Source organism: Porites lutea, chromosome 6 (genome assembly GCF_958299795.1).
Source record: "Porites lutea chromosome 6, jaPorLute2.1, whole genome shotgun sequence".
Taxonomy (NCBI): Eukaryota; Metazoa; Cnidaria; class Anthozoa; order Scleractinia; family Poritidae; genus Porites; species Porites lutea.
In genome coordinates, this window is record NC_133206.1 from 31,853,350 (window position 1) to 31,876,682 (window position 23,333).

General features: G+C 39.9%; 2 long non-coding RNA genes across 2 annotated transcripts in view; both read left to right on the forward strand.

The window, feature by feature from the left end:
* Positions 1-23,333, forward strand: part of LOC140941009 (uncharacterized) — a 141,204-nt gene that overhangs the window by 34,657 nt on the left and 83,214 nt on the right. The window lies entirely within an intron of this gene.
* On the forward strand, positions 3,717-9,865 carry LOC140940099 (uncharacterized). The gene is made up of 3 exons (XR_012166299.1): positions 3,717-3,842; positions 4,541-4,683; positions 9,478-9,865. It is a non-coding gene; the product is annotated as an uncharacterized lncRNA (long non-coding RNA).

Genomic DNA, 23,333 nt, shown 5'->3' on the forward strand with positions numbered 1-23,333 from the left:
CTAGTCATCCCAGTCATCCCTAGTCATCCCAGTCATCCATAGTCATCCCAGTCATCCCTAGTCATCTCTAGTCATCCCAGTCATCCCAAGTCATCCCAGTCATGCCTAGTCATCCCTAGTCATCCCAGTCATCCCAAGTCATCCCTAGCCATCCCTAGTCATCCCAGTCATTTCTAGTCATCCAAGTAATCCCTAGTCATCCCTAGTCATCCCAGTCATCGCTACTCATCCCTATTCCTCCCAGTCATCCCTAGTGATCCCAAGTCATCCCAGTCATCCCAGTCATCCCTTGTCACCCCTAGTCATCTAAGTCATCCCTAGTAATTGCTAGTCACCCCTAGTAATCCCTAGTCATCCCTTGTCATCCCAGTCATCCCTACTCATCCCTAGTCCTCCCAGTCATCCTTACTCATCCCTAGTCATCCCAAGTCGTCTCAGTCATCCCTTGTCATCCCTAGTCATCCCAGTCGTCCCTAGTCATCCCTAGTCATCACAGTCATCCCTAGTCATCCCAGTTATCCCTAGTCATCCCTAGTCATCCCAGTTATTGCTAGTCACCCCTAGTAATCCCAGTCATCCCTACTCATCCCTACTCATCCCTAGTCATCCCTAGTCATCCCTAGTCATCCCTAGTCATTTCAGTCATCCCTAGTCATCCCTAGTTATCCCTAGTCATCCCTAGTCATCCCAGTCATCTCTACGCATCCTTAGTCATCCTTAGTCATGCCAGTCATCCCGAGTCATCCCTAGTCATCCTTAGTCATGCCAGTCATCCCTAGTCATCCCTAGTCATCTCTAGTTATCCCAGTCATCCCAAGTCATGCCAGTCATGCCTAGTCATCCCTAGTCATCTCAGTCATCCCTAGTCATCGCTAGTCATCTCTAGTAATCCCAGTCATCCGAGTCATCCATAGGCATCCCTAGTCATCCGTAGTCATCCCAGTCATCCCAAGTCATCTCAGTCATCCCTAGTCATCCCAGTCATCCCTAGTCATCCCAGTCATCCCAAGTCATCCCTAGCCATCCCTAGTCATCCCAGTCATTTCTAGTCATCCAAGTAATCCCTAGTCATCCCTAGTCATCCCACTCATCCCTTCTCATCCCTATTCCTCCCAGTCATCCCTACTCATCCCTAGTCATCCCAAATCATCCCAGGCATCCCTGGTCATCCTTAGTCATTCAAGTCATCCCCTGTCACCCCTAGTCATCTTAGTCATCCCTAGTCATTGCTAGTCACCCCTAGTAATCCCTAGTCATCCCTTGTCATCCCAGTCATCCCTACTCATCCCTAGTCCTCCCAGTCATCCTTACTCATCCCTAGTCATCCCAAGTCGTCCCAGTCATCGCTTGTCATCCCTAGTCATCACAGTCATCCCTAGTCATCCCAGTTATCCCTAGTCATCCCTAGTCATCCAAGTTATTGCTAGTCACCCCTAGTAATCCCAGTCATTCCTAGTCATCTCTAGTCATCCCATTCATCTCTAGTCATCCCTAGTCATCCCTAGTCATTCCAGTCATCTCTAGTTATCTCTAGTCATCCCTAGTCATCCCAGTCATCCGTAGTCATGCCAGTTATCCCTAGTCATTTCTAGTCATCCGAGTAATGCCTAGTCATCCCTAGTCATTCCAGTCATCCCTACTCATCCCTATTCCTCCCAGTCATCCCTTGGCTTCCCAGTCATCCCAAGTCATCTTATTCATCCCTAGTCATCCCAGTCATCTCTAGTCATCCCAGTCATCCCAAGTCATCCCTAGCCATTCCTAGTCATCCCAGTCATCCCTAGTCATTTCTAGTCATCCGAGTAATCTCTAGTCATCCCTAGTCATCCCAGTCATCCCTACTCATCCCTATTCCTTCCAGTCATCCCTACTCATCCCTAGTCATCCTCAGTCATCCCAGTCATCCCTGGTCATCCTTAGTCATCCATGTCATCCCTAGTCACCCTTAGTCATCTAAGTCATCCCTAGTTATTGTTAGTCACCCCTAGTAATCGCTAGTCATCCCTTGTCATCCCTAGTCATACCAGTCATCCCTAGTCATCCCTAGTCATCACAGTCATCCCTAGTCATCCCAGTTATCCCTAGTCATCCCTAGTCATCCCAGTTATTGCTAGTCACCCCTAGTAATCCCAGTCATTTCTAGTCATCCCCAGTCATCCCTAGTCATCCCAGTCATCCCTAGTCATCCCTAGTCATTCTAGTTATCCCTAGTCATCCCTAGTCATCCCTAGTCATTGCAGTCATCCTTACTCATCCGTAGTCATCCTTAGTCATCCCAGTCATCCCTAGTTATTTCTAGTCATCCGAGTAATCCGTAGTCATCCCTAGTCATTCCAGTCATCCCTACCCATCCCTATTCCTCCCAGTCATCCCTAGTTATCCTTGGTCATCCAAGTCATCCCTAGTCATCTAAGTCATCGCTAGTCATCCTAGTCATTCCTACTCATCCCAGTCATCCCTAGTCTTCCCTAGTCATCCCAGTCATTCCTAGTAATCCCAGTCATCCCTAGTCATCCCTAGTCATCTCACTCATTGCTAGTCATCCCTGGTCATCCCTAGGCATCCCAGTCATCCCTAGTCATCCCTAGTCATCCCTAGTCATCCCTAGTCATCCCTAGTCATCCCAGTCATCCCTAGTCATCTCAGTCATCCCTAGTCATCCCAGTCATCCTTAGTCATCCCAGTCATCCGTATTCATCCCTAGTCTTCCCTAGTTATCCCATTCATCCATAGTCAGGGTGACTAGGATGACCAGGGTGACTAGGATGACTAGGGTGACTAGGGTGACTAGGGTGACTAGAATGACTAGGATTACCAGGGTGACTAGGATAACTAGGATGACTAGGTTGACTAGAATGACCAAGGTTAGAATTATTACAAGGTTGACTAGGGTGACAAGGATGACTAGGGTGACTAGGGTGACTAGGATTAGTAGGGTTACTAGAACGACTAGGATGACCAGGGTGACTATGGTGAATAGGATGACTACTGTGACTAGGATGACTAGGGCGACTAGGATTTCTAAGGTGACTTGGGTGACTAGGATTACTAGGGTGGATAGAATGACTAGGCTGTCCAGGGTGATTAGGGTGAATAGGATGACTAGGATGACTTGGTTGACCAGGATGACTAGGATGACCAGGGTGACTAGGATGACTAGGATGACTAGGATGACCAGGGTGACTAGGATGACTACCGTGACTATTATTACTAGCTTGACTAGGAACCAACAAGCTACTATCTTGTTTAACAAATTGTTTTACACTTGTAATAAATGACTACCATTTTATGATTTTCACAACTTTCTGACATGTCATTTCATATACAGGTTAATGACATTTCAGCTTTCAGCATAACCTCTCATTTAATCAAGAAACCTGAAAAAAAATTGGGCTTTAATGATGTGGGGAGTGGGATTTGGAAATTTTGTATACCTCTTTCTTCAATACTCCTTGTTATGCCCCTGTGTTTTATTGCTGAAGAGTATTAATGTTTATTACCATACCTGAGATGAGAATTAATTCTCTACCGTGAGTTAATGGTTTAAGAGCAAGCATTGTTTGGATTTGGTTATTAGACATAAAGCAGGTACTATGCTTTATTCATGTTCATAAGGTGTTAATATGGATTGCAAGGAGAGTTGAGATTCTTAGCAAAAAGTGACAATCATATCATCACCAATTTATGTGCTGACAAAAACAGTTTGCATATTTTTTCAGGCAGGAAAAGACAACAAATAAGGCGAACTGGTCAGAGGTTAATAGAAATTGATTGCAGTCTTTGGAGGCGAGTCTGGATTTAGAGGACAACAGCATCATAGTCTAGGATATACAACTGGTTTGGTATGTAGGAATAATTTGTTACAAATAGTTTTTCTACTTCATTACTGAGACTTTGTTTTACATTCTGTCTATGACCCAGCCTGGGAGATCACCAAGGGTGCTTGCCATTAGTCAAAACTGACCGGCCAGACCATTCCTGCCCCAATGAGAATTTCACTTTTAATCAAAAGTATTCAGTCAGACATATCCTAAATATTGTGCACAAAGGAGATGGTTTTTTAGCAAAAACTCTGTAAAAGCCTATTTTATTGTTAAAATGACCATTCTGGCCTTGGTCCAGCCAGCTAGTTCTGACTTTTGGTAAGCATCCTGAGTGTGGGGTTATTCTGGCTCAGGATTTTTCTCTGATGAGGAAGTACAGATTTTCAGTGGTTATGATCACCCAGCTGCTGTTGCACAGCCATTTTATTAGTAATTGCTTATCTTATTTTCTTAAAAAATTAGTGTTTCACAAACCAACATAAAGCTGTTGTCAGATCACAAAATGTAGAAATTACTTAAGTATTTTAGGCAAATCTTTTTGTTAAAATCTTCAATTGATTTGAAAAGAAGGAAGACTTCATTTATCTATTCTGGTAGGAAACGTTTTTACAGAAAAATGGCATCCATATTATTATAGGCAGGGAGAGTAATTCTTCCTTTCTACCTGACCGTCAAATTTACCTGTATAATTTCTTGTATCTCTGGCCATTCAACAGAACCCCTCCCACTTGGTGTTCCTGAAGATTCTTTGCCCATCACAAGTTGGATATGAAAGACATTTCTTCAATTAAAGGGATGACATCTCAAGACAAGAAGCAGAGGGATTGTGGACCTCCATTGGTGATTTCAGGCATTTTAGGTATCATTTTTTTCCTTTTTTTGTAACTTTCTTAACTGGTATAAGACTACTACATTTTGTTGAGAATTTTTCCAGAGGTACACACAATTTTCCAAATCCCACTGTTTCCCCCTTTTAAAGCATCAAATCTTTTTCAGGCTTCTTCATTAAAGATGAGGTCATCCCACTTATCCTTCCCATCCAGCTTATTTCAGTCATCCTATTCATCCTAGTTATCCAAGCCAACGCAGTCGTCCCACTCATTTTAGTAAGCCAAGTCACCCTAGTCACTCCTGTCATCACAGTGACCCTAGTCAGAATTCGCATTAGATTGTAAAATCTGAAATCCCGATTTCAAAATCTAAATCTGGATTTCCCACTCAAATGCAACCCTAGTCTCACCTGTCATCCCTGTCATCCTACAATCATGGACAAAAGTCTTGAGACACTTTTGCATTTCTGGGGCATTTTCCAGTTCACACAGGCCCAACCCCTCCCCTCACCCCACAAACAAAGTTGGATGAGCAAGTTTTTTCAGAGTTTCAATTTTTTATAGGGTAGGGGGGGAGAACTGCAAGAAAATTTCAAAAGGGATGCACCGTTTTATAAGGGAACCCAGAAATGACAGAAAGAAATGAATATTGCATTACTGTCCCAAGGACTTTTGTCCATGATTGTAGTTAATCCCAGTCAATCCAGTCATACTAGTCCTCTTTGCATCCAAGTCACCAGTCATCCCAATCATTCTAGGTATCCCTGTTATTTTAGTCATTCCAGTTATCCCACCCACCCCACTAGTTATCCTAGTCAACAAAGTCACCACTGTCGTGTCTATTGCCCTAGACATCTCAGTCAACCAATTCATCCTTGTCATCCCAGTCTCCGTAGTCATCGTAGTTATCCCAGTCATCTCAGTCATTCCATTCATCCCAGCAACCCCAGTCATCCCAGTCATCCTAATCAACTCAGTCATCCTAGTCCCCCTAGTCATCCCAGTCGTCCCAGTCATCCCAGTCCCCTAGTCATCATAGTCATCCCTGTCATTCTAGGTATCCCTGTCATCACAGTTATCCTAGGCACCTTAGTCATCTCAGTTATCTCATCACCCCATTCATCCTAGTCGCCCCAGTTATTTTACTTTTCCTTTTCGTCGCAATCATCCCTGTCACCCTTGTTATCACAGTAAACCGTGTCATCGTATGCATCCTAGACATGCCAGTTGTCTTAGTCATCCCAGCCATCCAAGTCATCTCATTAATAGTCATCCTATTCATCCTAATCATGCAAGTTATCCTACAATCGGCGACAAAATTGTTGAGACATTGTATTAAATAAGGTGACTTCGGAGAACAAAAGAATCTGCACCCCTCCCCTGTCCCCTCCATTCAAGTTGGGGTGTTTGTTGTTTTCTATAGGTAGCTAGAACAAGGGCACAACATTGTACGGAGGGGATGGGGGAGGAAAGCTATATTTCCTCCTTTTGAAGTTCATAAAACGTAAAAAAGCCTACTTTTGTGCGAAGTGTCTCAACTCATTTTGTCGCTGATTGTCTGAATCGAAATCTACGCACTGTTGCCCTATTAGCACCGGTAAGGAGACGGTAACTAGTTGAGATTACTGTATTCACCGGGTCGTTTTTCAGAAGATAGATAAGATACCCATATAATCCCTTTCCTGTGTTTTTCGAGGGAAAATTAGTTTTGACAGTCTTTGTACTCGGTAGTGATTTCAAGTAATTACGCAGCATACCCACGTACCAAATGATTGATTTTCCTCTGGTGACTAAGTGTGATCGGTAGGAATCGATGGCAGCTAATATATTGTATTTGAATATATCCCTAGTAAGTTCGAAGTGTTTATTCGAAATTTGGCTATTTGATAAGGGTGGGATGGACGATAAAATAGCCATGATTGCTATGCGCAGGAGAATTTTCAGGAAAAATGCTCCAACTTCTAATGCACAGCAAAGCTGCATAGCATCGCTAAATCTGTGTGGCAAATTCGTTGCCCATATACCCATGAGGGTCTTTGAAGAATGTACTTTACCGTAGAAACTATGAGGTCAGGAGGAGACTGGCCACGAGTAACCACGAGTAACCAACTTTGTTCTTAAAAGATAATTAGATTATTTTCTTTTATACTCATCGTCGTTACTCATGGTTACTCGTGGAAATTCCTCCTAAAGAGCAATTTTAGTCATTATAACTACTTTAATGCCTAGAAATCTATTAAGTTTTCTATCCTTTTCACTTTGTTCTTTGTTTCGATGCGTTTTGATAAAGGAGAGAATAAGAAATTGTGCTCGACGCGCCACATCGCACGATGTCAAGGCACAGTTTAAGCATGACACAAAATGTCACGCACTGAAAATAATGAAATCGCCTTATTCTAATTGTTCTAAAACAGGTATGATGAAGTCAAACATAACAAATAAAAAGCCACCAGGGGTCTTACATCCCAGCATAAAAAAATGAATTCAATTAACTTTCTAAAGGATGTACGGCCACTTTTGAGATTCAGACAATCGGTGACAAAATTGTTGAGACATTGTACTTAAATAGGGTAACTTCGAGAACAAAAGAATCCACACCCCTCCCCTGTCAGCTCCATTCAAAGTTGGGGTGTTTGTTGTTTTCTGTAGGTAGCTAGAACAAGGGCACAACATTGTACGGAGGGGATGGTGGAGGAAAACTATATTTCCTCCTTTTGAAGTTCATAAAATGTGAAAAAGCCTACTTTTGGGCGAAGTGTCTCAACTCATTTTGTCGCCGATTGTAGTCATTCAAATCATCCCAGTGACCTCTGTCATCCCAGTCATCCCCTCATCATAACTATTCTAGTCATCCCAGTCATCCTGGTTATCTCAGTTATCCCAGCAACCCAAGTCATCCTAGTATCCCACCCATTCCATTCATCCTAGTCATCCTTGTCATCCCAGTCATTCCAGGTGTCCAGATCATTTCAGTCATTCCAGCCATCCTAGTTCTCCTATTCATCCCAGTCATACCAGACACCTTTGTCATCTCAGTTATCTCATCATCTTAGTCATCCCAGTTTTTCTAGTCATCCCTGTTATCACAGTCATCTTAGTCACCTAGTAAGTCCTCCTAATCATCACAGTCACCCCCGTCATCCCTGTCACCCCAGTTATCCCAGTCAACCCAGTCCTCCTAGTCATCCCAGTAATCCTAGTCTGTCATCCCAGTTATCCCAGCCATCCCAGTCATTCCAGTTATCCCAGTCACCCTAGTCAACCTTACAGTTTGCATGCACCTTGAAAGTCCTTGAAAGTAGTACTTGAATTTCAGTGCTTACTTTATCCAACCCAGATTCTCAAGTGTCTAAAGGGAGCAAACTCAGAAAGACTTTCAGGATAAAAATTAAAATTGTGGTCATGTTGTGGAAGAACTAAAAATGAGATATACTCAAGGCTATGATTGGAATCCTTGAAGAATGGGAAATGTGTCCTTCAAAAGTCCTTGAATTTTTTGTTCAAAACAGGATACAAACCCTGCAACCAAGTCATCCTGGTCATTCTAGTTATCCCTGTCATCCTAGTGACCACCTGTCATCCCAGTCATTCTTCTGTCCCCGTTATTCTAGTCAAAATCATCCCAGTAATCCTGGTTATCTCAGTTATCCCAGTAACCCTAGTCATCGTAGTATCCCACCCATTCCAGTTACCCTAGTCATCCCAGTCACCCCAGTTATCCTGGTCATCCTAGTCATCCTATTCATCCCAGTCATCCCAGACACCCTAGTCATCTCAGTTATCTCATCACTGTAGTCATCCTAGTCACCCCAGTTCTTCTACGCATCTTTTTCATCACAGTCATCCCAGTCGCCCCTGTCAAAATAGTCATCCCAGGTATTCTAGTCATCCCAGTAATACTAGTCATCCTATTGATATCCTGGTCATGCAAGTCATTCCAGCCATCCCAGTCATCCCACTTATCCCAATCATCCCAGTCACCCCAGTCATCTCAGTTATTCTACCTATCCTTTTCATCTCAGTAACCCCTGTTATCCTAGTTATTCTAGTAATACCAGCAGCATTGGTTATCCCAGTCATCCTGGTTATCTCAGTTATCCCAGTCACCCTAGTCATCCTAGTCATCCTAGTCATTCAAGTCATCCCATTCATCCCAGTCCTAGTATCCCAGTCATGCTTATCATCCTAGTCATCACAGTTTTTCTAGTTAGCCCTGTCATCACAGTTATCCCAGTCATCACAGTCATCCCAGTCACCTAAGTTCTCCTAATCATCCTAGTCATCCCAGTCATCCCATTCAACCCAGTTCTCCTAGTCATGTCAGTAATCTTAATCCTCCTAGTCATTCCAGTCATCCAGATCATCCCAGTCATCCCAGCCATCCTACTTATACTAGTCATCACAGTTATCCTATTCACCCTTGCCATCCTAATCATCCCAGTCATTCTAGTCACCCCAGTTACCCCACTCATCCCATTATTCCTAGTCATCCCAGTCACCTCAGTCACCTCAGTCATCTAAGTCATCTTAAGCATCCCAGTTATCAAAGTCATTCAAGTCCCCCTAGTTACCTCATTAGTCGTCTTAGTCATTGCAGTCAGTCTTGTAGTCTTTTTTGGGGATGCACATGTGCACCATGTGTTCAGGTAGCTACTCCCATCCTATGAAGCCATTTACGTTTGTGACTCAATCATAGACTTTGAACTATTGGTACATCCCTTGCTTAACTCTGTTCCTATAAATACCTGTCAGCCAAAAGTCAGCAACAAGTAACAAATAAGTTAACAATTGAGTGAAAATGAATTCTTATTTCTTTTTCTTAGGCTGAAAAGAACAACAGATTTGGCAAACTGGTCAGCGATTCATCAATAGCTCAATACAGGAGATCAAAAGCCAGCAGTGAAGAGGCTGGTATCATCAAAGTCAATTCATTATTAATAGCTAGTTTAGTGTTTATATAATCATATAATTTATTACTTACAGTGACAGCCAGTACCCTGCCTCAACACAGGTACTTGGTTTTAGAATATTTCTGACCCAGCCCGGGAGGTCACTGAATGCGGGGTACAGCTGGCCCGGGGTTTTCCTCCTAGGAGCAAGTGGACGTACGGGGAGGTTTTTCACCCAGCTGTTGTTCCACAACCCCCATTCAACAGCAATTAGGCAAATTCATTTAGTTTGGCAATGAACAAAAAAAACAAAAACAAAAAAAACAAAAACCGAAGAATATTGACTGTTTCTTCAAATAAGACTTCATGCATTAGTCAAAACAGGTCCATGGTATTCCCAACAGGAGTGAATTGATTCACCTGCAATATTTTTTTCTTTGAATTCTACCCGTATTTTACAGCTTTCCAAATTCAAAGACAACCTACTTATATTTATCCAACCAAATTCAGTCACTTTAGGATCTTCAGCACATTATTTTCAGCTGTAGAGTAGATTGCTGATTATAATATGTAGTGAGGTCAAATTTTCATTAGGAATTCTGTGATTCACTATTGGAGGGAATACTTAAGGTATCTGTATTACAGGAATAATGATATATTATACAGTGTGTGTGCCACCATATTTGTACAAATATGTGTCACTGACAAAATTTTATCAGCATTTTCTTTATTTTTTTAAGTAAATGAGTCACCATCCAGTTCAGTTTAGCAACTGGACAGAGACTGAACAATTAGGCAAAGTTTTCCTAAATTAACCAATTTTTTTTTTCAAATTGGATTATTTTGTTCCAAAAAAATTCACATTTTGAAAAAAATCTAGAGTCTTATTTGTACTACTTACAAATTAATTTCAAACACAAGATTCCTTTGAGTAGTCCATACATCATTGAATTTTACAAAGGAGATTCACCTCTGGGAAGGAAAGGGAAAAGGGTTCATTCTTGCAAGATAATGATGAATGAAACTCTGTAGCCAAGAATAATTATTTTAATTAGTGATTATAAATGACATTTCCTCAGGATTTGGCAATGTTATGAAAGATGAAAGATAGTATTTCTTCTTCTAACTAGATACAGAGAAATTGTTTCAAAAGAGAATTTAAGACCAGTTTGGTCTGGTAAGAATAGCAAAATTGAGCTGAACTAGTTTTGGTATGGGCTAAGGGTTCCCAGGGTCCCAGTGACACATCCTCACCCAAAAATTCATAAAGTACCACCCTCGGGCCTCAGTGCTTCACTGCTCAAAGGAAATCTTGTTAAAATAATAGTGATCATGATATTATTATAGTATTTAATATAAAGTTATAGTTGTTGGGTGGGTAAGGTTACATAATTTTTATTTTACAGATTATTACATACTTAAAACCTTAAAAGCTCAATTAAGCCCCTATCTGCCTTTTAAGGAGGGTTGGAGGAGTTAGAGGTGGGGGAGGGGGTAAACGATTAGGGGGGGCGGAGAAAGGATATTTTTTTATCTCAATAGGGAAGGGAAAATTAGGGGCAAAGGTGTTCTTTTTTATCATTAATCTTGCACAAACTGGCAAAATCTTCTTGCATTGGTTTGATGGAAATCAGTTCCTGACATTTCCTGCTAGAGGAATGGTTTTTAAGGTAAGTTGCGGAGGATGTAATAAATACTAAGGGGAATCAGGTTAAAAATCTAGTCTTAAAGAAATAGAGGCTTCGATCAGTGATAGGTAGGGGGTAGGCTGGGGCTTACAGAGCTTTTGTCGCATATACAGTTGATGACATTGTGCTGCCAGTGTAGGTGGGAGTGGCCTTCTTTTCCGTGTAATTGTCTGGGACTACCAGACTACCAGTCAAAATACATTAGTCATTCACTGACTTTCATTTTTTTAGACCAGTGGAAAGCACAATGTTGCCTGTATCTTTAGAGGCATGGGAAGCATTACAACCTTATCACAGCAAACATTAATCACACGGGCAGAATTTTTTAACTTTGCTTTAATTTTATTCCTTTTGTTAAAGTTCACCACACACTCAGTTCCTCTCATAGGGCCACCTTCTATTGCAACTCGTCTTCATTATAGGAGTTGTTGTGCTTCCTGTGTTATCTTAACACAGTGGAACTATGATTTTTTGAACCTCCTGTGAAAATGGAAATTGGTTTTAGAAAACTAGGAGTTCAAAGAATTAGGGAGATATTTTAGCTTTGTTTTGGGCTTTGGGCTTTCTTGCCATTTTCTGTTTGAGAAAACCCAAGGCGAAATTTAAAAAAAACTGTGAGTTCAGGGGAAGGAAAACAAGTTTTAATTTGAATAATCAAGAGGTTCAAAGGACCAGGATTCCACTTATACAGTATTAGTGTTAATTTAATGCTAGAATTAAACATTCTTCAGCAAGCTCATTAGCACAATATTATTTCTAAACCTCCTAAGTAACATATTACTTTAGTCAGGGACTATACAGGCTGCAAGAAATAGTAGCACTATACAGGTAAACATCTTTAAATTTTCAGAACAACATCATGACAATACAGAAAACCTATGAGCTATAATATAATTATATGGGTAGAATGTAGACACCTTGACCATAAAACTTATGATGATCTTCCATTAAGGGAAAAGATAAGCTTGAGCTTTGTCAGCCAAGGCATCTCTCTGGCTATCAGTGGCCAGGAAGCTACAGCTGGAATTGCATCTACATTTATAGGCTACACAGCACAGTATGGATAGGAATAGCAAAGCAATTAACCACAGTGACCTTAATCCTTGAAGTCCCAATTTCACTTGACAAATTCTCCTTACTGTTCTTCTTACCTTTCTTATGGTACTAGTAAGGAGAATGTATGTAAATATCAAGTAGGCAGAGTTTCATTTTTTTATTGTTTATAAGTTGATGATTGTTTTTGGTCTCTGTTGGCACTTCAAAGTAAGGTTGGTGCACTAAGGATTTTGCCATCTTCATGTTAATTTTAAAAAAACTCAAAAGCAACTGGAAATTCTTAAGAAACAGTGAGCTTGGGAAACATCTTAGGAAAATTAGGATCTTAAGTATTATAACACAAAGTAGATTATTCATTAGCTTACTTGAACGTTACGTCTAAGGCAATCTCGAGTCTGCCTCTGCTTAATTTTTTTCAAGGCAACTTGAAGTAGTAAGAATTTTTTTCCAAGTTGGTGATTTTTTTTTTAACTAAAACAATTTTTTACTAACTTTTGAGAACTTATTCTTTTACACAGGTTTCACAGACTGCAGACTATTGATTGCATTTATATTCTATTTAAATATATTAATTTTCTTGGTGTTACATTTGCTCTCTGGAATTTTTTTTTTCAATTTCCATAGGTTTTCAAAAGGTCTGGCATGTTAGTGATAGGAATTTACTCCTTGGCATTCTTTTTTTTTTTTCATTTTTCTGCACATAATCAAAGCATTAGTTGAATACATGTTTACATTACGAGGGCACTTGTAGCAACAAGAAGTATCTAGCTTTGTTTAATATGCTAATGAGCTTGCATTAGTTATCTTAATATTATTAATTTTTTGTTAGGCTTGCTTTAGCTAAGCCTTTGAAAACAGCTGACTTTTCGAGATGCTATCACTGGTTTTCCAACAAAATGATGACTCATGACATGTCACTAGCCATATCTGTGTATGGCTTCTGATTGGTTGAGACACATTATCCTTGTGGCACGACCAATCAGAAGCACTACCCAAATCTGAGTAGTGACACGTCATTAGTATAGAATTTCTTCACTTACTCTTCATTTTTGAGTCATTTCATGGGGAAACCAGTGGTGTCATCAAGAATTGTTGGTTGGTTTCTAAGGCCATTAGCGTTTCATTATCTTTTTAAGTTCTTATTTAATTTCAGACCTCAGGTGGCACACGCACAAGATTAGGAGCCCATCACTTGGGAAAGGTCATGTTTAAATCTAGCCAACCTCGTCCCTGCTGGGCTGTGGAAGCTCTGCCTCTGAGAAGGTGTGAATTCTGATGTCCTCTGAGATATTCCAACTGAGAAATCCTGGGAAACTTTGTCTGATCCTGTAATTCATGCTGGGGGCAGTTGGACACTTGGAAGATCTGGCCGTTTGTTCCCAAGTGGGGAGGACAGCGTGAAGGAAGGTGAGAGTTTGCTTCTCATGTTCTTAGAGTTTCATTCGTTTTGTTATAATACCACACTTTTTTCCAAAAAAATAAATAGATAACCATTTCGATCAGGAAAGTTGCTTGTCTGCAAACAATATGTCTGGGAATGTTTCACTGTTGAGGACGAAAAACGGGGATGCAAGAACGTGCTCCCCGGCTCACGCAGTAGGTGTGTCGAAGGATGATTCGAGGGCAGAGAACTGAGCACTGAGTGGCATTGGTCTGGCTTGGGTGGATTTTCACAAATGACATCAAATTGAGCTGATAGTCACTAAGAATCTCCCTAATGGGGGGCAACTGGTTAAAGATTTCTCTTCTAAACCTAAAGCTTTTCATTTCCTAACAATAAATAGCTTTCCAAAGTATAGCACAAAAACAAAATTAGCATATAAACCATTCCCACAATTGCCAAATTTTTTGCTGATATTTTTCGACTACCTGAAAATTTAAGTAAAACCGTAGAAACGAAACAAAAATCTTAAGTAGGTCCAAATTTATTTCATTTCCATCTTTTTCCTACCTGATTAACTGAAAATTTAACTAAAACCATAAAAAAAACGCTCATAAATAGGTCCAAATTTATTTCATTTTCATCTTTTTCCTACGTCAGATTATAACAAATTTATCAAAACTAAGTTTAGGTTACATCAACATCTGTTTTTTTACCTGTTGTTTTTTGGTCAACTGAAAACAATAGGCAAACAAACATGGCTGTTGATGTTAGACTAATAATATCAGCTTTAGATACTAAACCATTTTCGAAATAAGGAGATACTTGATAAATCAGACAGCTGTGGTAATCTGCTCTATATCCTTATTTTTAAGAAGGACGTAGAATAGATTTCCTCGGGCTGTGTGAAAAATCAGGTTAACTTGAACTAAATTTCGAATAGCCTTATGTAAACAGCTAGAATAAACATTAACTTTTCACGCTGTAAGGCAATTTCTCGGTGGTGACTTCAATTGATGCTTCAAATTAGGGTTTCGGATATAGGTCTGGAACCATATACTTAAGATCATTTTTTCATATAAATCATATATTTGGCTAGTTCCAGTCATTTATCGGAATCCCGATTTGAAGTATCCATTCCAGTCACGACCGTATTTCCACGCTATTTGGGCTATTGTCACGGTCGTCACGCAATGCTGGTACAGTCGGCTAGCGTGACCATCGTGACTAAAGTTTCAAATCTCGTGGGAACTGAAAGATAGGACAATTTTATTAATTACTTTGCAGAAAAACATAAAGATTTAAAGGTTTAAAGACTTGTTATCGAATCCAAAATTTTTTTAGGAACTGAAACATTAAATTTTACTAGCTTCACATTTCTTACGCACTAATTTCTTAAGGTAGAAATAAACCTTTATTCAAATAAGAGAATTAATCGAATTATTTCTACGGGAAGCAAAACAAGCAAATATTTAAATCATCTTTCAAGATCGCTTTAATCCCTTTAGTTTGGCGAAATTTGACGGCGAACCTACGCGGCACTGATTTAAACGAATTCAACATTAGATTATAAGGTTAACCAATTTTAAGATATAAAACGAAATATATAAAGGACAATTTACGCGGCACTGTAGCAGTACTGCGTAAATTGTGCTTCTTAATGTTTCGCTTTATTATATCATTATAATTTCGACTCTTTAGAATAACAGCAATAATAAACGACGCGTAAACAATCCGCGTAATTTTCACTTCCAAATTTCCTTTAATGTAGGTCTAAACACTAAATAAAAAACAATAACTAGGACGAGAGAAATCCAATATCAGTAGCTTCGCAGAGGAGAGATTATTATTGACTTGTGCTCTTTGGTGAAGTTTGTGGGATGAAGGTCGGTCAGACCAGCGCGATTCTTTGTTCAATTTTCTGGGCATCGATGACGGAGACCCACTGAAGACTGAGTTTCACTGTCTTGCGCCCTCTTTTTTCTTGTCCACGACTCTGGATATTTTTCACGATATATTGACTTTGCAGACAAGCACTTTCAAACCAAAATTATAATTTTCACTACCAATTTGTTTTGGCTAATTTTAATTCCAAATTAATTTGGTGTGGTATTGTGACAAAGTTGAATGAGACCCTGAGGGCATGAGGAGCAGACTGTCACTTTCCTTCACGCTGCCCTCCCCACTTGGGGACAAACGGCCAAATTTTCTAAGTGTCCAACTGCCCCCAGCATGAATGAAGGGATCAGATAAAACAGACCAGGATTTTAAAGTTGGAATATCAAATGAGGACAGAAGAATGAACACCGACTCGGAGCGGAGTGGAAGCAGCCCGGCAGGGACGGGGGAGGCTAGATTACTTTTTTTTTGTATTTTTTTATTGTAAATAAATGGACAACAGAGACAAGCTTTATTCGTTCAATAAAATACTGTTATCTTCAGTACCTGTGCTGTTTACTTTGTAATCCAACTACTTCAGTGAACCAGATAAACCCCCTTAAGGCTCAGACACAGTAAAACATTACGCGCAGTAAAGGCTGGTTTTTACTAACGACATGAACACAAGCGTCAGTTTAGTAAAGACATCAACAACAAAAAGCATAAGCACAACTTTAGGAAACCCATGCACTTATTATAATTCTTCTCCCGCGCTACGAATTAACACAACATAAGCACAAACAAGATAAACCAAAACAAAGTTTGTTTTATGCTCAGCTCGTGTTGTGTTAATCCTTTACGACGAGAAAACAAGAATAATCTTTGTGCTCACACCTTCAGATTTGTATTTTAATACACTTCAGTTGTTGATGACCTCGCTAAACTTAAGTCTGTGGTACGCTGCTAGTAAAAACCAGCTTTAAAATTACACTGTATTTCCACCCCCGAAGACCTTGCCCGAAATGTTTCAAAGCAAAAAAAAAATACTGCATTGTCATTTTGCTTTATAACTCTTTATGGGAATGGAAACACAGTGCAAAGTTACTGCGCGTAATGTTTCACTGTTTGTCCAAGCCTTTCAATAAGCCAAGTTCTGCTTTGCATATTATAAAGCTTCAAGCAATCAACAAAGCGACGGCAGCAAGATCGGCACTGGAAAAAATAATTAGCAGTTATGCGAACATCATTTATTGTCTAAATTTTCTCAGCATTTTAATTGATTTACCTTTTAATTTAAATTTTGTATGCGCACGTTTTGAATTTGATATTTAAAGGCTAAATGTTTCTGTTCTGTCTCAAATCCTTGAATTTTTTATTATTACTTTTCCTGTTGTTTTGTGTAAAAAAGCGAATAAATGTGCAACAAAATGACAGCGAGCGCGCTGGGAAAGCCTTTTGTTGTTTTAATTTTCTCTGCATTTTAAATTTACCTATTAATTTGAACTTTGTTCGCGCGCTTTTTGAATTTGATATTACATGGCTAAAAATGTTTGTGTTCTCAAAACCTTCAACTTCTGATTACCACATTCTTGTATTTTTTTTGCATATAAAAGCGAATAAATGCGCAAAAAATAAAAGCAAGCGTGCATATGAAGCCTTCTGTTAGGTGCCACTGTTGCTGCCGTCTTCATTTGTGATTGCTTGTGCTCCAAAAGTTGGAAAAACATAAGGGAACAAATTTCAGACTCTTTCAGTAAGCAGTTTGTTTTTCATTAAACGGCATCCCACAAAATACATGCACATAGAAAAAAACCTAACCGAAAAAACATCACTATGCTATAAATCCGATGTCAAACTTCCGTGTCATCTTCTTCGCGGTCGTTTTTTGGCTTCACGACTTTGCGCGACGAGCCAAAATAACGGCCGAAAAAAAGACTCCAAGTTTGATACGAGTTGATGTTAATAAGAATTTCAGTTTGCACATGTATTCAGGAATTCCATTGTTACTGCAAAACAAACTGCTTATCTGAAGGCCTTTAGGTTACTGTGAACTTTCAGTCCCAAGCTTTAACATGTTATTTTCTTTACTAACTGCTGCGGATTTTCTTTACCAACAGTTCTGAGAATTTGACAGTTGATCAAGTCAAAGCCTCCCCTTTCACGATAATTATGTTATTTTCAACACCCTTCTGCCTGGTAATTTACTCAAAGAAGTAAAGATAAATAACATGTTGATCACTCTGGAATTGAAAAAGATGAGTGCAAGTTCTCAAAATCTCCCAACTTTACTTCCTCAAAAGCACAATAAATTTTCCACGCCCAGTTTTACTCAGTGCTTGTCAAACGTACTTTAAAATACTGCGGCAGAAATTTTTAGTGGTGACTCTATTTTAATCATTTCATTGTTGCTGTTGTTGTTGATGTTGTTGTGTAATTCTTTTTCCACTTTGCAAGCAGTAGACTGATTATATTGGCAGAATTAATTCAACGAATGTCAGAATGACAGCCACAATATTCATACTCAATGCCTTGTTGCTGTTTTCCACAAAGAGGTTTGAAGATTAGGCACGCAATCCAATTTGACAATCAATTAAGACAAATTAAAGGAATAATCCAGTTCACCCATGCCAAATCCTTTTTTCTTGTGATGAAAACTGTGTAGCCTAAATTTTCCCCGAACATGGGAATGAAAATGGCAGTGAATTTAACAATTTGGACATTTTATTCACTTAAACTGAGAAATCACCTTCAAGAAAGGGAAGGTAAGTTACTGCAGTGAAGAATATCAGGTATTCAAGGTTTAAAACAAAACAACAAATTAATTTGCCTACGCCTGCAGTTTTACCTACGAACAAACGCTCCTACCCCTCACCCCCCCCCCCCCCCCCCCCCAATCAAACGTTGTCTTAGGTTGGCTGATTAGTTGATTGGTTTGATTGGTTGCATAACTATTGTAATCGTTGAAATAATTAGCGGCCAGCAAGAAGCACTACACTGCACATCATCGATGTGAAGTATATTCAGTCTTTCCTAAGACATATTTCCATGCTGGGAAATTGCTGGTTGAAACAAGAAGAGATTTGAAATGCACTCATCAAGTTCACAGAAAACGAATATACGAGTCAGCACAGATATGCAATCTACTAACTATACCATTAAAATACAAATCCAAAATAAGGCCACTGTGAATTGGTCAGACCCTCCAGCTGTCATACAGGTCAGTTCAAACATCGGTCTGTCTTTAAACGTCAGACCATTCTGCCCTGATTCTGGTCAGTCAGAATAAACATCAACAGACAGTCAGTTATTCAGTGTGACAAATCCTAACAACTTTGGAAATTTTTTCCATCAGCAAAGCAAGTGTCTTTAACCGTCATAGTCATCCTAGTCACCCTATCCATTACAGTCACCCCACCCCTCAGAGTCATACTAGTCATTCCAGTCACCATATTCATCCCAGTCATTACAGTCACTCGAATCATCCAAGTCATACAAGTAACCCTAGTCATCCCAGTCGTCCAAGTCATAGTACTCATCCAAGTCAATCCAATGATACTAGTCCTCCCACAAATCCCAGTCAACTGTCTTATCCAAGTCATCCTAGTCCCCCCAATCACCCCAGTTACCCTAATCATCCAAGTCATTCCAGTCATCCGAGTCACCCTAGTCAATTCAAACATCCTAGTCATTACAGTCATGTTAGAAATCCCAAAAATCCCAGTCATCTTTGTCATCCCACCCCCCTCAGTCATCTGAAAAATCAGTGTCATTCCAGTCATCAGTCATAGTAGTCATCCCAGTCATCCAAGTCATCCCAGTCATCCTAGTGATCCTAGTCATCCCAGTTGTCCTAGTGATCCTAGTCATCCTGGTCATCCCATTCGTCCTAGTGATCCCAGTCATCCCAGTCATCCCAGTTGTCCTAGTGATCCTAGTCATCCCAGTCATTACAGTCATCCTAGTCGTCCTAGTGATCCTAGTCATCCCAGTCATCCCAGTCGTCCTAGTGATCCTAGTCATCCCAGTCATTACAGTCATCCTAGTCGTCCTAGTGATCCTAGTCATCCCAGTCATCCCAGTTGTCCTAGTGATCCTAGTCATCCCAGTCATCCCAGTCGTCCTAGTGATCCTAGTCATCCCAGTCATTACAATCATCCTAGTCGTCCTACTGATCCTAGTCATCCCAGTCATCCCAGTCGTCCTAGTGATCCTAGTCATCCCAGTCATCCCAGTCGTCCTAGTTATCCTAGTCATCCCAGTCATCCCAGTCGTCCTAGTGATCCTAGTGATCCCAGTCGTCCTAGTGACCCCAGCCATCCTAGTCATCCCAGTCGTCCTAGTGATCCTAGTCATCCCAGTTATCCTAGTGATCCCAGTCATCCCAGTCATCCCAGTTGTCCTAGTGATCCTAGTCATCCCAGTCATCCCAGTCATCCTAGTGATCCTAGTCATCCCAGTCATCCCAGTCATCCTAGTGATCCTAGTCATCCCAGTCATCCTAGTCATCCCAGTCGTCCTAGTCATCCCAGTCATCCCAGTTGTCCTAGTGATCCTAGTCATCCCAGTCATCCCAGTCGTCCTAGTGATCCTAGTCATCCCAGTCATTACAGTCATCCTAGTCGTCCTAGTGATCCTAGTCATCCCAGTCGTCCTAGTGATCCTAGTCATCCTAGTCATCCCAGTTGTCCTAGTGATCCTAGTGATCCCAGTCATCCCAGTCATCCTAGTGATCCTAGTCATCCCAGTCATCCCAGTCATCCTAGTGATCCTAGTCATCCCAGTCCTCCCAGTCATCCTAGTTACCCTAGTCATCCTAATCATCTCAGTCGTCCTAGTGACCCTCGTCATCCTAGTCATCCCAGTTGCCTAGTGATCCCAGTCATCCCAGTCATCCCAGTCGTCCTAGTGATCCTAGTCATCCCAGTCATCCCAGTTGTCCTAGTGATCCCAGTCATCCCAGTCATCCCAGTTGTCCTAGTGATCCTAGTCATCCCAGTCCTCCTAGTGATCTTAGTCATCCCAGTCATCCCTAGTCATCCTAGTGATCCTAGTCATCCCAGTCATCCTAGTGATCCCAGTCATCCCAGTCATCCTAGTGATCCTAGTCATCCCAGTCATCCTAGTCAGCCCAGTCATCTTAGTCATCCCAGTCGTCCTTGTGATCCTAGTGATCCCAGTCATCCCAGTCACCCTAGTGATCCTAGTGATCCTAGTTATCCCAGTTAACCTAGTTATTCCAGTCAACCAAGTCGCCCTTGTCATCCTAGTCATCCTAGTCGTCCCATTCATCCCAGTCAACCTAGTCATCCTAGTCGTCCCAGTTATCCCAGTCAACCCAGTCATCCCAGTCACCCTCGTCACCCTAGTCATCCCAGTCATTTTAGTCATTCTAGTCAGGTTTGTAATCCCACAAATCCTAGTCATCTTGTCATCCCAGTCTGTCCAGTCATTGTAGTCATCCACGTCATCCCAGTCATCCTAGTGATCTCAGTCATCTAAGTCATCCCAGTTACCCTAGTCATCCTAGTCATGGAAGTCATCCCAGTCATCCTAGTTGTCCCAGTCATCCTAGTGATCCCAGTCATGTTATTCATCCCAGTAATTACAGTCATTCCAGTTACAGTAGTCATGCTAGTTATTCTTGTCATCACAATCATCCCAATCATGATCAATTATTAAGTCAGACAGTCATTTGAATAGATCACCATGGTAAGAAATCTGAAGGGTACAATATGGATTGCATATCTGCACTAACAGGTACTGTAGTATAATAAAAAGCTTATAATAATAATAATTATTATTATTATTATCATTGTTATCATTATTATTATATCAGCAGAACTTGGCTATTGGTTTAAATGTTGTGACACAGTTGAACAAAGTCGATAAATGCTAATCCAGGAGAAAACTTATACATTGTAATGACCACAGTTTCTGCATTTAAGTTTTCTGATTATGAGTACTTCACCAACAAGTGCATGTCTCTTTTCAATCACATCAATCAAATTATTTTTGTTCTTGAAACCAAAAAGATTTCAGTGTGTTTCAGCTGTCTTTGTATCGTGATTTCCTGCAGACATAAAACTAGCAATCAGAAGCATTTCTTTAATGTAAAATGAATAATTCATACAAAGTTCAACAGAAATGCTGAATGCATCCCTTAAAAATAATGATTTTATTTGCTTGGTCTTGGAGTACCAATTTTATTTATTCAAAAGTCAATAATAAAATATTTGTTCAACCCTGTTGATTTCTTTTATACACTTTAGAAATGCCAGTCACTGAATCACTAACAGCTGTAGCTGTTCAGCACTACACTCAATTGGATGATCCAGAGTTCAATTTTTATTTTCACCATAATAAAGTTGACCAAGCTTTACAACTGTACTTGATTTAATTTTATTTTGGAATTTTGCTCTTTTATGTTGCATTTTATTTTGCACGTTTTTGTTTTGTTTTATTTTAGTTTTTATTGCTGCTGCTGCTGTTGTTGTTGTTTTATTGGAAAAAGTAAGATAATTTGATTAACTTCTACTCCCAAAGTGGTACACTTGATGGTGAAATAACTGTGAAATGAAAGAATTAGGTACAATATAACTATGTTACGACAGCTTTCCCTGGACTAGCTTAATCAAACTTTGAAATCACCTGGCCAACAATCCTGTTTATCTGGTTCACTCAAGAGCTGGATTACAAAGCAAAACATAGAGCACATACGGTACTGAAGATAACAGAGGCTCTTTGCTCATGAAAGTCCTTGTCCAGTCTTTCTGTGGCATCTGATCTGGAAACAAAAGTTTAAAATATTCAGTGATGTTCATCAATAATTTTTAGAACAGACCAATTTCCCACTACATTCAAACCTTGCTTAGTTTACAGACACCTGATTAGTTCGAAAAGCTTATTATTATGGACAGGTTTGCTACTGTCAGGTGGGTGTGTTCTTTTAATTCCTCTAGTTTATTTCTTTAGGTTTTTTCTCTGTGTACATTTCTTTGTTTTGTATTTATTATTTGGTTTGGGTTTAATAATTAATAATTTAATAATTATTGTTGTTATCAGAAACCTCTGTACAAGAAAACAGAAAATTGAAGTTCATTGGAATGGAGTAAAGAAGTTCATTTGTTTAGGGTGTAAAAGCTTTATTAAATTGACCCCTGCTTTGTGGACCCCAGTCAGTCACTAAGTCAGTAAGTCAGTCACTTGGTAAGTTACTCAGTTTAGTCAGCCGGTTATTCAGTCAGTCGATTAATCAGTCACTCAGTCAGCCAGTCATATACCCAGTTGCACAGTCTGTCTGTCGGTCAGCAGGGGCACCCAACAACTGTTTTCTGTAAAATATCTGTTCGGAGAAGCAAAAATTGCCTAGAATTGTCTATAACTTGAGGAAGGCTAAAAACTTCTAGATGACTGTTTCAGTCATGTTCAATTTTCGTAACATATCTAATAAATTCCCTATAATTTTCTAAAGTTTAAATTTTCACATTTTAGTAACCAAGTTAGCCTATTTTTTGTAGAAAAAGGAAACCTAAAATTTTCAGATTAAAAATGCGATGGAGAGAGGAATCAGAAAAATTCTCACGTTTGTAAAAGGTAGAATTACATCTAAAATTTTTGGGAAAATAATATGGAGGCCCTTGTAATTTCGAAGAGACTCAAGTTGCCCTAGGACGACCGAACAGATACAAATTTTATAGCACCACTTAGCATGCATTTCTAGAGATCTGAAAGTACTCTGGATAGCCTAAAAAGTGTTTTCAATGCATTTAGGTGGAAACCATCGTTGG